Here is a 14,518-nt window from a genome sequence, read left to right as displayed (position 1 = left end):
GCAAATATCTTTAAAAATGACAATATTTATTTGGAGAAGGGGAAATTATATATCCAACTCTTGTACTTGGTCTCAGAGTAAGACTGGAGGAGATTTCTGTTTATGTATCATATATTTTATATTTAAATGCTTTTTGTATTTAAATGCTTATATTATGTTTCTTTCACTGAATATAAGAATGTTTATTACTCAATAAACCTGGGAACAATAACTAGGAGTCATATATTACAGAGTTGAATCTCTTTTAGTCAGGACATATGATGAGATGATCAAATATTCCAAATCAAAAGCTAGGCAACTGACCAGGCGCAGTGGCTCATGCCTGTAATCCTAGCACTTTGATAGGCCAAGGTGGGTGGATCACTTGAACTCAGGAGTTTGAGACCAGCCTGGGAAACAAAAAACACAAAAATTAGCTAGGCATGGTGGCACATGCCTGTAGTGCCAGCTACTCAGGAGGCTTAGGTGGTAGGATGGCTTAAGCCTGGGAGGCAGAGATTGCAGTGAGCTGAGATCATACCACTACACTCCAGCCTAGGTGACAGAGTGAGAACCTGTCTCAAAAAATTAATTAATTAATTTAAAAAGCTAAGCAACACAGTTTAAACTTTAAAGAAAGGCTGAGCATGATAGCTCACACCTGTAATCCCAGCACTTTAGGAGGTGGAGGCAGGAGGATGGCTTGAACCCAGGAGTTTGAAACCAGCTTGGGCAATATAGCAAGCCCTCTTCTCTACCAAAAATAAACAAAATTAGCTGGGCATGGTGGCTCTCACCTGTGGTCACAGCTACTCAGGAGACTGAGGTGGGAGGATCACTTGAGCCCAGAGGCTAAAGTTGCAGTGAGCCATGATTGCACCACTGCTCTCTAGCCTAGGTGACAGAATGAGACCCTGTCTTAAAAAATAACAATAATAAAAATAAATAAATAAATAAATAAACTTTAGAGAAAGGAGATAGGTCTACCAACCATGAGCCAGATGTGGTTTTTTTTATTGTATTGTATACTTTATTATCTTACATAATACATATATGAAACGATTTTTCACTTCTATATTTTATGGATGAAGACTCAGAGATTCAGATAAGTTATTTCCCCAAATTCATACAACTAGTGCATGACAAAAGTCGAATTTGAATTCAAGATTCACTGATTTCAGAGTTAATGCTCTTTGGAAGTGAGTCTGTAGAAGACAAGATGGAATCAGTGGCTTCTCTATATGGGATTGGAGTAGAGGTCCCAAAACTTGGGAAAACGTCAAAGAAAGGTTACTATCAGAAACTGTAATCAGAAAATCACACCATTCTGTTTTCTCACACCTATGTCATTGAATCCTTGTAACACCGCTAAGAACTGGCTATGTAAGTTTAAGTTTTGTAGTTATTGAGCTTAAATGTGTAAAACATTGTTTGCCTATATCAAAAAATTGATTGATGTCAATGTCTTTTCTTGGCACCTTCGTCAATAACATTTCCACAGACAAATTTGAAGTTACTTGCTCATATCTGAATCAAAATTAATTTCAGCTTTAAACTAAGATTCTACTCCTATCTCTTACTTCTGTCCCTTCTACTCTTCTTTTCTTTCTTTTCTTTTGAGACAGGGTCTGGCTCTGGTGCCCAGACTGGAGTACGATGGCGCAATCTTAGCACACTGCAACCTCTGCCTCTTGGGCTCAAACCATCCTCCCATGTCAGCCTCCTGCGTAGCTGCGACTACAGGCATGCACCATCATGTGCAGCTGATTTTTGTATCTTTGGCAGAGATGGGGTTTTGCCACGTCATCTAGGATGGTGTTGAGCTCCTGGGCTCAAGCAGTTCTCCCACCTCAGTCTCCCAAAGTGCTGGGATTACAGACATGAGCCACCATACCTGACTTCTTTCCTTTTACTCTTCCTCAAGTTCCTGAGGGAGACTGACATATCACGAGGCATCATCAATATGTATGGGTTTGCATACTCTTTTCTGTCCTTGCTGGCCTCTGCTGAGTAACTGCTTGGCCGTTGGCCTTTTGGTACCATGTGCCAGCATCTACTCATGTTAGTTCCGCTTGCTTAGCCTCTGGACTTCATACACTGGATCCACTGCCTTGTACTTGCTGTAATTTCTAATTGCGAGAACTATGTATTCCTTACCCTTCAAATCCCAGTCTTCTTTATATCTTGCAACTTAGTCTTAGCCACTTTTGCACCCCTCTCATGACAGAAGCTTTAATAACTTTTCACATGCTTTGTTTAGGATTGAACGTTTAGGATTCAAAATGTCTTCAGGCAAATCTTCCCATCTACCTTTCTTAGCCTTTGTTTTTGATACTCAATACTCAGATATCTCAATCACAGCCCCTCCAAACTCTTTCCTGCCTAGTAGCCAGTACCTTCCTTATTTGTTTGCATGGGAAAACATCTATTATATTCTCTTGCATTCTTGTGTACTCTATGTTTTTAGTGGTTATATCCTCTTGCATTCTTGTCTACTCTATGGTTTTTATCATGTAAACTTTATACAATGATGCTCCTAAAATGATAAGGCAGCTTTGTATGTACTGATACAATCAGTTGATGAAACATCTTACATGAGGAAAGCAAGGTATAGAGCAGTATGCATAACCTGCTACATTTGTGGAAATGTATGTGTAGTATGGCAATGCATTGAACATCGCTGGAAGGACATATGAAAGTGCTAATGGGGGTTGCCTCCAGGGAGTGAAAAAAACAGATGGCTAGGGGACAAGACTAGCAGAGAGATTTTTTTATTCCCTTTTTATATCTTTCCAATTCTATGTCATGTGAATAACCTATTCAAAAAATAGATACAAGATAATTATAAAGCATTTGTAATTTGGCTTCTTCACTCTTACGAATGTCCAGATTTCCTATTCTCAGCCATAGATAAAAAGTAGCTTTATTGGCAAAGACATGTTTTTTTTTTCCTTCACTGCTTCCTGACCTTCCATTCTTTCTTGTAGGACTTTACTGAAGGCTGCATAAAGCAGCCAACCTGCTCCAACAGTCTGAATATTTCCCTTCCATTAGAAGGGAAAATAATTCAGTAGGCAGATGGTCTGAGTCCTGAAATGTAACAGATGATATTTTAGTTATTTTGCTAACTTGCCAGACTGAGATAGAAGGGTCCTTACTACCCTTCACCTGACCCTCTTGGCCAAGCCAAGGCTGTGTTTTAGGTTCTCTTGCTTGCAAGAATTTTTATCTGCAGACTTATCACACTGAATAGATATTTAATGTATTATGATTACAAATGCATGAATGAATAATTTTATCTAAAGGAATAAAATACCTAAGATAGTTTTAAATGTGTTTTTAATAGTCTTTAAATCAATATTTAAAATTTCCCAGTTGTCCATTAATTATAGCTGTCTTTTTCCTCCTGATCTAAGGTCCAGCCAAGGTTCATACATTGCATTTAGTTGTTATATCTGCTTAATCTCCTTTTATCTAAAAGAAAAAAAAATTCTAGCCTTTTGTGTCATGTTGTTGACATTTTCGTTAACCCATTCAAAAACATTTATTGGCCACCTATGAAATAGCAGGCATGGTGTTATGTTCTAGTTATTTGTACATAATAATCAGTAAAATGTTATAAATACTACAATAAAGGCCGTATAAAGTGAAGAATGAGCACAAAAGAGGAATACATCTCCCTGTCAAAGATTCAGGAAAGACATGTCAGTGGGGAAATGACATTTCAGCTAACTTGAAAGATAAGCAGACAAAAAAGAGAAAGCAGAGATCATCATATGAGCAAAATATATCTATTACTTTTTATGTTTTTGAAAAGCACACAGTTTAGAAAACTGCAGTCACCTGCGAGGTATTACCATGAAACATAAGTCAGGAGAAACACACAGGAGCAGGCCTTTATGTGCTGGACCAGTGAATCTGGACTTCATCCTGTGTTTGAGAATTCAAAAGCTTTAAGAGAGAGGCAGAAAACAAAACATAAACATATGATGTGAAATGACAGACCTGTGGCAAACTGAATTGTATGAGTTCTGCCTAAAGACGTTCAAATTTGGGCTGACCAAACCATGCCAATGGGCTGGATTCCACAGAGAGGACCCAGTGAAGACTTTTGAGCAGACACTCATGACAACATAGAGAGGACCTAAAGTTGGGGATAATGGGGACAGGAGACAGTCACAGGTTGGATATAGACACCGCAGTGTGAAGGAGGACAGATGCCTCGTGCCTATCAGGTCTCTGTCATGACTGTGTTAAGATCTCAAGCTCACTCTTGGCACTGGACATATATAGCATTCTGAAGGCAGAGGTGCTTCCATCCCCTTTTCTGCTCTGTCTTCCTCTGGATGAAACACATTCTTCATTACCATCTCAAATCATGATCTAGAAATATCTCATTTTTTTCACAAAAAGGACATTGTAGGCTATTCCTTCCCCATTCCCAGCTCTCTTTACTTACATGGGCCAAAGTGAGTGAAGGTCCTTCAAGTTTCTTACCCAGGAATTTTCATCATCTCTGAGTATGTTTTCCACATTTTTTCTCAAAGTATCATTTATTTCTGTATAAATAAGCAAGAACATGGAGCAGAGTTTGATGAATCTCAATAAGCTCATCTCTTATTTTCGCATGTGCTTCAGAACACATCATACCTCCCAATTAATAACAGCACAACACAGTCACTCTGACCCCTCCACAGAAGACCGTCCAAGCACTGCACGGTCACCCTCACCCCTAAGAGCAGGGACAGATGTCCTAGTACATGCCAGCACCTAAAAGTCTTTCTTTTATTCCTGAGAACAATGATCACCAAACATTTTGGTCACATACTCTATACAAAAAAAATTGAGTAAGTTTTAAAATTTATTGTCTATCCTCAGTGAAAATATATTTTAAAGGTATTAGTGTTAATCTATATAAGTATTACAGGTAAGTACTGATATTTCCTCCTCATATCAGCAGATCATCTTGTGCATAACCATACCTGCTGTATATTTCCCAGGGGCTGTATAATTCCCAGAGTTCAGATTTTTTTTCTCCTTCCCTCGTTTCTCTGTATCAATTCTACTCACCACATCTAAACACTGATTTGGATACGTCTCCCCTTTTAGAATCCTTTATTTTCTCGTTGTTTATTCACAGCAACTCCTTCCATTCTGCCTAAAAACTCTAATATCTTCCATAAACTTACAGTCTTTAGGACAAGCCAGGGCTCTCAAGTGAAATTTCAATCTCTATGAAGCTTTCCAATACCTTCATGCCAGAAGGTAAACAAATTACTTGCCCATCCCTGGTGGGACAGAAAGTTCTAGCCTTTGGGCTCTAATCTCACTGGCATTTTTGATTAGCCTGGGCCCGTTGTTTGCAAGATGTCACTTTAGTTTAGCTATTTCTGAAATTTTTTTATTGTTAAATCTAGGTTAAATATTTTTGGCAAAAAAAACACATTGGTGATGGTGTGCCTTCTCAAGGTATCATATCATATAAGAGGAGATTTTTAACACAGTAGAGAAACAGACTTCTATAGAAGGTCTAATTTGAGTCTTTAATTCTCCATGTTTTAATTTTATAGTAATGAAGTAATTTCTTAGTGGTTTGGTAGTTAAGAGAGATTTGATATGGATAAACAGTGTTTTATCCAATTCATTCACTATCATTTTGGAACAACAAAAAAATTTTCCCTTTTAAGTTGATGAGTTTCTAATGATTGGGGAAGTTGATAAAATCAAGTTTCTGCCTTTAAGTGAAGCTAAAAACCAGGTGATAATAACATCTGCCTCATAGGATTTAAGTGAGGATTACTTGAGATGTTAACAGACATAAAATATAACTACCAGTACTATGCTCCATGAAGGAGATCTATTAATACAATTAACTCCACTCAGATATTTATTTTAAACCACACATGCACACACATATATACAGCATTTACTATTGAAAATGATACTTTAGGTGATTTGTGAATGTTAATCTTTATAACACCTTTATTAGTTAGATACTGTTATTATCCTCATTTACAGATAGGAAACTGTGGCCCAGAGAAGTTAAGTAACTTTCCTAAGGTCATAAGCAAGTGAGTGGTAATATTTCCTGCTATGTTTCTGTGAGACCCCACTTGAAAGTAAGCAGCCTGTAGAGCTACAATCTGTATTTGAGGATGATTTTCATTCAGCTTCTCCTTCCTAGATAGTTGCTTTCCCCTGTCATCCTCCTCCCACCCAAATACTATTTTACCAAATAGTGATGGGTGTTTGAATGTCAATACCACAATCCATACAGGTGTGTGATCCTGTGTGTGTTTTGTGTGTGTGTGCATACATCAGGCTGCTTAAATGAGTTGTTTTTCTTCTTTGTTGCTTTCTCTATTTTAATGTAAGGTGTTTTTTATTGTTCTCTTTTTGAGGTTTTTAAGCATTAGAATTAGGCAGATCCAGATTTAAGCTGAACACTTCTAAGCCAGTGTTCTCATCTACAAAATGGTAATACTAACACCTATATCATGAGATTGAGTGAGGATTAAAGTAAGTGATATTGCAAATTATAAAGGTTATATATATGGATTTTTTGTATGTATTTTATACTACATTTAGATGAGTTGTTGGGGTATTTTTTGGTATTTTCTCCATTTTAACTTAAAAGGTTTGGAGTTTATTGTTTTTGTTTTTAGTGGTGGTGGTAAGACTGACAAACACCTTTTAATTGGGCTATAATAGAAAGAGTAAGTTTGAAGTTAGGCTATTTAATATCAAATCCCAGAGCCTCAATTACCTCATTTTAAAGTGGGAATGTTAATAGCTATCTTGTATCATGGTAGTGATCGCCATTATATCTCCAGTGCTTCCCACAGTACCTGGGATAGAGCAAATGCCTAGTAAATATTGTTGAATAAATATCAAATAAAAAAGATGTTGAGAGGATTAAATGAGACATAAAGGATTTAGCACTGTGTCTGGTAGATAGTCGATATACAAAATTACACTACTATTTTTATCAATAATTTTTAATTTATTAAATACATTTCTTCTGATTATAGTATTAAACAAATAAAAAAAGCATATACCATTTTCTTTAATTATTTCTGATACTTAAGCATGGTATTTCTGAAAGATGAAGATACTAATACCTTGATCCTGTCTAGTTCTTTGGCAACGACTCATTGATGTTTGGAAGTGAAAAAATGCCAACAATACTATTTATGATTTTGAAAACTATCCTTTAAATAAATGTGTGTACCCATGTTATTTCTTTCCAGAGAGAAGAGGTACTCCCTTATAGGGACTCGTAAAGGCATAGAGCATCTGGAAATTAACTGCCTCCATTACGCTGCTGAGTCACACACAACACTTGTTATGTTTTCTTCACTTCTCTCCAGAAGGTAGGCATCATGGTTTCTCTTCATAGATTCTTCATACAACTGTAGTTTTTGTCTGCAGACTTAATTTTTGTATAAATATGGAACGCCTCTGACATCTATAGGTTAAAATCCTTTATTTCTCCAAAGTCAGGATGCTTAAACATGTTGCCTCTAAAAAATATTTCTATTGGAAAATTAATATATGTTTACTGGTTTTTTTAAAAAAAGATAATACAGAAAAATATAATTACCCTACCACCTTGAGGTAACTCTTAATATTTTGTTACAGCTTTCTGTATTTAATTTTATGTATCTATATTATGTATAATATGTACATTTATATAGTTATAATAATTATTACTGGACACCGTAGGGCTTAAATGGTCTTTCCCTACCCTGCTTCTTTTACTTAGCAGTTTATTGTAGCTTTTTTTAAATTTTTATTTATTTTTTTTCTCTTTCAACTTTTATTTTAGATTCAGGGGGTACATGTGCAGATTTGTTACCTGGGTGTATTGCTTGATGCTGAAGTTTGTGGTATAAATGATCTCCTCAGCCAGGTACTGAGCATAGTGCCTAGCAGTCAGTTTTTCAGCCCTTGCTTCCTCTTCCATGCTTTCCCCTCTAGTAGTATTGTCTATTGTTGCTATCTTTATGGCCATGAGTACCTGATGTTTAGGTCCCACTTATATGTGAGAACATGTGATATTTGGTTTTCCCTTCCTGTGTTAATTTACTTAGGATAACGGCCTCCAGCTGCACCCATGTTGCTGCAGAGAACATGAGTTCATTCTTTTTTTATGGCTGCATGATACTTCATGGTATATATGTACCACATTTTCTTTATCCAATCCACCACTGATGGGCACCTACATAGATTCCATGACTTTACTATTAAGAATAGTGATACTGCTTAATATTGTGAATGCATGTGTCTTTTTTGTAGAACAATTTGTTTGCTTTTGGATATGTACCGAGTAATGTGATTACTGAGTTGAACGGTAATTCTGCTTTAAGTTCTTTAAGAAATCTCCAAACTGCTTTCCACAGTGGCTGAACTACTTTACATTCCCATCAATGGTATAGAGGTGTTCCCTTTTCTCCACAGCCCCACCAACATCTGTTGTTTTTTGACTTTTTAAAAATAGCCATTCTGACTGATGTGAGAAGGTATCTCATTATGGTTTTGATTTGCATTTTTCTGATAATTACTGATGATGAACACTTTTTTGTATGTTTGTTGGCCTCTTGTGTATCTTCTTTTGAAAAGTGTCTGTTCATGTATTTTGCCCATTTTTAAATTGGGCTGTTAGTTTTTTGCTTGTTCAATTGTTTAAGTTCCTTATAGATTCTGGATATAAAACAATTGTTGGTTACATAGTTTGCAAATATTTTCACCAATTCTGTGGATTGTCCATTTACTCTGTTGATAATTTCTTTCACTGTGCAGAGCTATTTAGTTTAACTAGGTCCCAATTGCCAATTTTTATTTTTGTTGCAATTGCTTTTGAGAACTTAGTCATAAATTGTTTCCTAAGGCCCACATCCAGAATGTTGTTTCCTGGGTTTTCGTCTACCATTCTTATATGTTGAGTTCTTACATTTAAATCTTTAATCAATTTTTAGTTAATTTTTGTATATGGTGAAAGGTAGTGGTCCAATTTATTTCTTCGGCATGTGGCCAGCAAGCTGTTCCATCACCATTTATTGAATAGGGTATCCTTACCCCGCTGCTTAATTTTGTCAACTTTTTCAAAGATTAGATGGCTGTAGGTGCCTGGCTTTATTTCTGGGTTCTCTATTCTGTTCCACTGATCTATGCACCTGTTTTTGTACCAGTAACTTGCTGTTTGGGTTACAGAAGCCTTATGGTTTAGTTTGAAGTTGGGTACTGTGATGCTTCCAGCTTTGTTCTTTTTGCTTAGGATTTGCTTTGGCTATTCAGTCTCTTTTTTGTTTCCATATGAATTTTAAAAGAGTTTTTTTTCCAGTTCTGTGAAAAATGACATTGGTATTTTAATAGCAAGAGCATTTACTCTGTAGATTACTTTTGGCAGTTTGGCCCTTTTAACAATATTGATTCTTCCAATCCATGAGCATGTAATGTTTTTTCATTTGTTTGTATCGTCTATGATTTCTAGCAGTGTTTTGCAGTTTTCCTTGTAGACATCTTTCACCTCCTTGGTTAGATATATGCCCAGGTTTGTGCATGGTGTGTGTGTGGCTATTGTTAATTGGTTTATGTTCTTTATTTGACTCTCAGCTTCAACATTATTGGTATACAGAAATGCTACTGATTTTTGTATACTGAAATGTTGCTGAAGTCATTTATCACTTCCAGGAGGCTTTTGATGGAGTCTTTAGTGTTTTCAAGGTATAGAATCATATCATCCTACTGCAGCAATTTTTATGTTAGTAAACATCATCCACCTTAAATTCCAGTTAAAGATTATAACATGAATCACATAACCACTGTCCTTTTATTAAATATTTAGAATGCTTCCCAATTTTTGTCTGTGGTAAACATGACTTTAGTGAACATCCTATCATGTACATATGTGTACTCATATCTGATGATTTTTTAAGATAATTTCTAGAAGTGTTATAGAACCTTAGTACCTAAATATTTTCTCTGATGAAAGGGTTCGATGACATATAACATAAGGAAAGACTTATTCACCATCTTAAGAGATGTACGTCCCAGTATATAGTAGTACCATATACCTTGTAGAAATCAGACTTGTTTAACCATCACTATCTGGTAAAATAGAATGGGAGTCTCTGTACTTTCCACTCCATTGTTCTATGAAACTAAAACTGCTCTGAAAAATAAACTCTATTTTTTCTAAAAAAAGAAGAAGAAGCAATGAAAAAACTTTAAAAAGGGAAATTTTTTAAATGATGTTTAATAAATTTACATTTAAAATTAAGTTTAGACTTACACAAACTCAAATAACATCTGTCAACATCCCACTACACACTTTTGAAAATGCTAACTTATGATATATTCTTAAAAATGGAATTGGTAGATAAAATTGTAAATAAATGAAAAGGTTCTACCAATTTACATTTCTACCAACGTGTTTGAGCGAATGATAATGTCACTTTCTCTATAGTTTTGTCAACATTTGACATTAACTTTGTTTTTTACAAAATCCAATACAAGAAAAGTATATGGCATTTTAATTTTCATTTGTATGGTTACTACTAAGAATTAGTATCTTTTTATATTTTTATTTGAATTTTAAGTTATTTCGTGAATATCCCATTCATGAGCCATGCCAAATTTTTCTTGTGGGTGTCTTGGAATTTTTTCTAGATTGATAAGAATCACAATCATATTAAGAATATTAAATCTGTAAATTATACATATCACAATTATGGCCTTTTTATTTTTAGTGTTTTCTGTGCTTTATTTTTGTTATATAAGGTTATTATTTTTATGAACTCAAATCTATCATCTTTTTTCATGGCTTCTGCGTTTTGATGTTTCTTTGTACCTTGGCTTTATTTTTTTTAAAACAGCTATTTATTATGGAAAGTCAGAAACAGAGGAGTTGGCAGAATAATAAAATGAACCCCATGTACCTCAAAATCTGGCTTCATTACTTGAGAATTCATGGCTAATCTTGTTCATTTATACCTCCTGTATTATTCTAAAGCAAATCACAGGCATTATATCAGTTTTCCTGTGACTATTTCAGTGTATATACTAACTTTAGATGCAATTGTGCCTAACCTACGTTTTACGTCTGCCATAGTTTGGCAGAAATCACAACTTCCACTATTATATACTTATGTTATATCAAACGTCAACATTAAGCCTGGGCAACATACTGAGACCTTGTCTCTGAAAAAAAATAAATAAATAACTGGGCATGGTGGTGTGTGCCTGCAATTCTAGCTATTCAGGAAGCTGAGGCAGGAGGATGGCTTGAGCCGAGGAGTTTGAGGCTGTAATGAGCCACGGCTGCATCACTGCATTCCAGCCTGGGCAATAGAGTGAGACTTTGTCTTTAAAAAAGAAAATCAGCATTGGCTAAGATTCGTGTTCTTTAATTTACTATTTTAAAATGGCCTCTATAAGAATTTAATGATTTTAATATGGCATGCCTCACCAGCCTCCCTTATGCTATACTCTCCTGCACTCCCTGCTCTAGCCTTTTAATTTCCTGAGCAAGTATGTCCCTAAAAACTTCTCTATATGCTGTTCTCTCTATCCAAAATGTTCTTGGCCCAAACTTCCCTACATCCTGTGCCTACTAATCCAAAAGGCACAGTAAGTCCGTGCCTAAGGTCCACAAAAATGTTTAAATTTATTTTAAAATAAGAAAGAAAAGGACTTCTAGGTAAAAGAAAACATTTCAATATACAATATTAACATATTCATCTTTATACCACATAAGTTACAAAATATAATTTGTATTTTATTTTTTATGTCGGAAGAGACCCATGATGGCAGAACTACCTAGGGCCCATAAAAATCATAATGCAGCACTTGCCTACCCTACCCTCCAATGCCACTTAACTAGTAGAATCCTACTCATCCCTCAGATTTCAACGAAAATGCCCCTTCTTGAGGGAAGCTTTGTCTGATTCTTCCACATTATGTGAGATCCCCTGATATATGCAAGCCCATCACCTTGTACTATGGAAATAAAATAAGTAATTGTATAATTTTGTATTTAATGAAATGAGGAACTGAGTCCACCTTGTTTATCACTATACCTGCAGCACATAGCGCAATGCTTTGTATGGAGTGATATTAGACCATGAAGGACTGATCATCTTTCACTGTGACTCTCTCATGTCCTTGTCTCCAGTGGTTATTCCTCCCCAATCCTTTTTGCACATAACTTTAGCCCCATCTGTTCCTCTCCTCCCCTCTTGATAAAATCTAGATTGCCCAAACAGTGGCTACAAATCTGCAAGGACAATTCCTCCCTCTTGGAAGAACTAACCCTTGTTATCTCTTTCTCAGACTAGTTGGACTTTGGCTGATCCTCTTATACATTTCATTTTGCTTTAAATTAGAATACACCTTTGAAGCGTTTTTATGTCCAGTGTTTTCAAATAAAGGTTTTTATGCCCTGGTTGATTTTGTTCCACAGTGGCCATTCAATGAAGTCATACAGAATAAATTGCTGCTACATAAATTATAGGCTTAGTGTCTTGGAATAATTAAGAAATTTTTTAGAGTAGTCTTGCAAATCTAAACATACTAAGTAATAGCTAACATGACAGTGAGAAATAATCCTAATAAGAATTTAAATTTAAGTAGATTCAATTGTTTTTATTTGTGTTAACAGAAGGGGTTGTTGGCATAGACATTCCAACATTGTGAGCAATATCCACATGGCTCTGTAGTGGGTTTTTGTTCTTGCATTTGAACTTGGATTTCATGTTTTCAGGAGACGTTAGAAGTCACCAGAAAGTAGTCCAGTTTTCCTGTCTTGCTCACAGTTCAGAACTGGTTTGCTTTCAATGTATATAACAGCCCCAGGAATAATGTTTGACAAATAGTAGGGTTTCAATAATTATTTTCTGAATGAACAGAGCTAATATCATTTCAAACTAATCAGGCTCAACTAGAAACAGGAGGAAGGAGGAGTAGCTTAAAAAACATCCAAGCCCTATATTATTGCTTTGGTTTATTTTGTTATTATATTTTATTTATTCCAAAAATGAAATAGAAATCATTAGATTTTATGTTTTATCAAGGAAAATAGGAGAATAGTTAAAAAACACTACTCTAAATTCTAAGTTTCTATAAGTGGGGTACATTTTAGTCCAATTTTCTGATCCTAGATTTACCAATTACTATTTAATCTCATTTAGTCTCTCATTGATTCAGTTTCTCATTTGTAAAATGGGGATAATGGATAATGATGCAGTTATGAATTAATATATCAGTCAGAATAGTGTTGGTATACAGTAAACCATATTTAAAGCCTATTCTCCTTCATATTATCAGATCATTACTACTATACTGCTATTTTTATTACTACCATCATCATCATTATTCTGTAAGTTGGGTGAGATAAGTAAATGTTTTGGTTTGTTAAATTCCCTCCCTTTACTATTTATTATGTAAATATGTTATTTAAAAGTGGGAGTCATTCACATAACTTAAGTCACAACATTTTCTTCATGGAGAAGAAAACAGCATTAATATAAACACATCAAGAAACTGAGGTTCTTGTAAATAAAAATACATACTTAGCCATGAATTCAAGACTTCAGGGTTTTCAAAATATCCACACTAACAGGTTTATAATTTTACATGATTAGATCAGGCTAAAAGAATATTTTTGGCAATATACAGTAAGTCTGAATTCTCTGAAATACAAATTTGCCATGAAAATCTAATAAAAATGAGAGAGAAAATTTATTCTCTTAAATCTTATCTTACTTCCCTTGAATAGACACTTAACATAGTAGAACACAATTTTCAATAGTAATTTTAGGGTTACAATTTTCACATGTAATTCCTTCTGCAGGTAAATAAAAATATAAACCAAGAACAGTAAAAGTAACATAAGATAACAGTAAAAGCCTACCAAGGCTTTTGTTTAGGTAAACACTTATCTTAACACTAGAGCTTCACAATCCTGAGAAGACCCTTGGGATAAAGTGAAGGCACAAGTTTGATTCTTTCTGGTATTTCAAACAATGCCCTCGCAAGCTAAGGGCCATTTTTTGAGGATAAATGACTAGCTAGGAGCACCAATGTCCTCAGGCCTTGCTTGGGGCCTATACTCTCACCTAATCATTATTCACTATCCCCCAGAAAAGCCTCAAGCTAAAATTGCGGTTGCTATTTAGAACTAAACTTGCAGATTCATTTTTGAACATCTTTTCTTCTGCCCTCATGACTTCATTTTTTGTTTAATTCATGTTCACCATTACATAGCAGCTGCACTAAGCATTAAAACCTAGAGCAACAGTCAATGTGTTCTGAGTGCTGGCTTTCTTTACTCATTTATAAAAAGGTATTTTGATAACAGAAATGCCTAAGGATGACATTGCATAATTCATACAACTGGATTTATAGTCACTAAAGGGGATAGGAGATGCAGTGATAGTGGACAATAGTTCAGTAAACTCAGAATTTTGCAATACGGTTTTTATGAGCCAGCTTTTACTTGAAAAATCAAAATAATTTTTATAAGCCCAAAAATAAATTT

The 14,518-nt window shown here is 35.1% G+C and overlaps 1 protein-coding gene across 6 annotated transcripts in view; it reads left to right on the top strand.

Moving 5' to 3' along the window:
- MBD5 (methyl-CpG binding domain protein 5) overlaps positions 1-14,518 on the top strand; it is a 471,066-nt gene that overhangs the window by 286,077 nt on the left and 170,471 nt on the right. For all 6 annotated transcript variants that reach the window (XM_021668892.2, XM_064382791.1, XM_012457096.2 and 3 more), the window contains one exon: positions 7,230-7,352. The gene's annotated coding sequence lies outside the window, so the exon portion shown is untranslated. The remainder of the gene's footprint in view (positions 1-7,229; positions 7,353-14,518) is intronic.

Source organism: Aotus nancymaae, unplaced genomic scaffold, assembly GCF_030222135.1.
Source record: "Aotus nancymaae isolate 86718 unplaced genomic scaffold, 86718_ANA_hifiasm-v0.15.2.pri h1tg000029l, whole genome shotgun sequence".
Classification (NCBI taxonomy): domain Eukaryota; kingdom Metazoa; phylum Chordata; class Mammalia; order Primates; family Aotidae; genus Aotus; species Aotus nancymaae.
The sequence above is the reverse complement of the archived record's forward strand: the minus strand, read 5'-3'. Positions and strand labels throughout refer to the sequence as shown.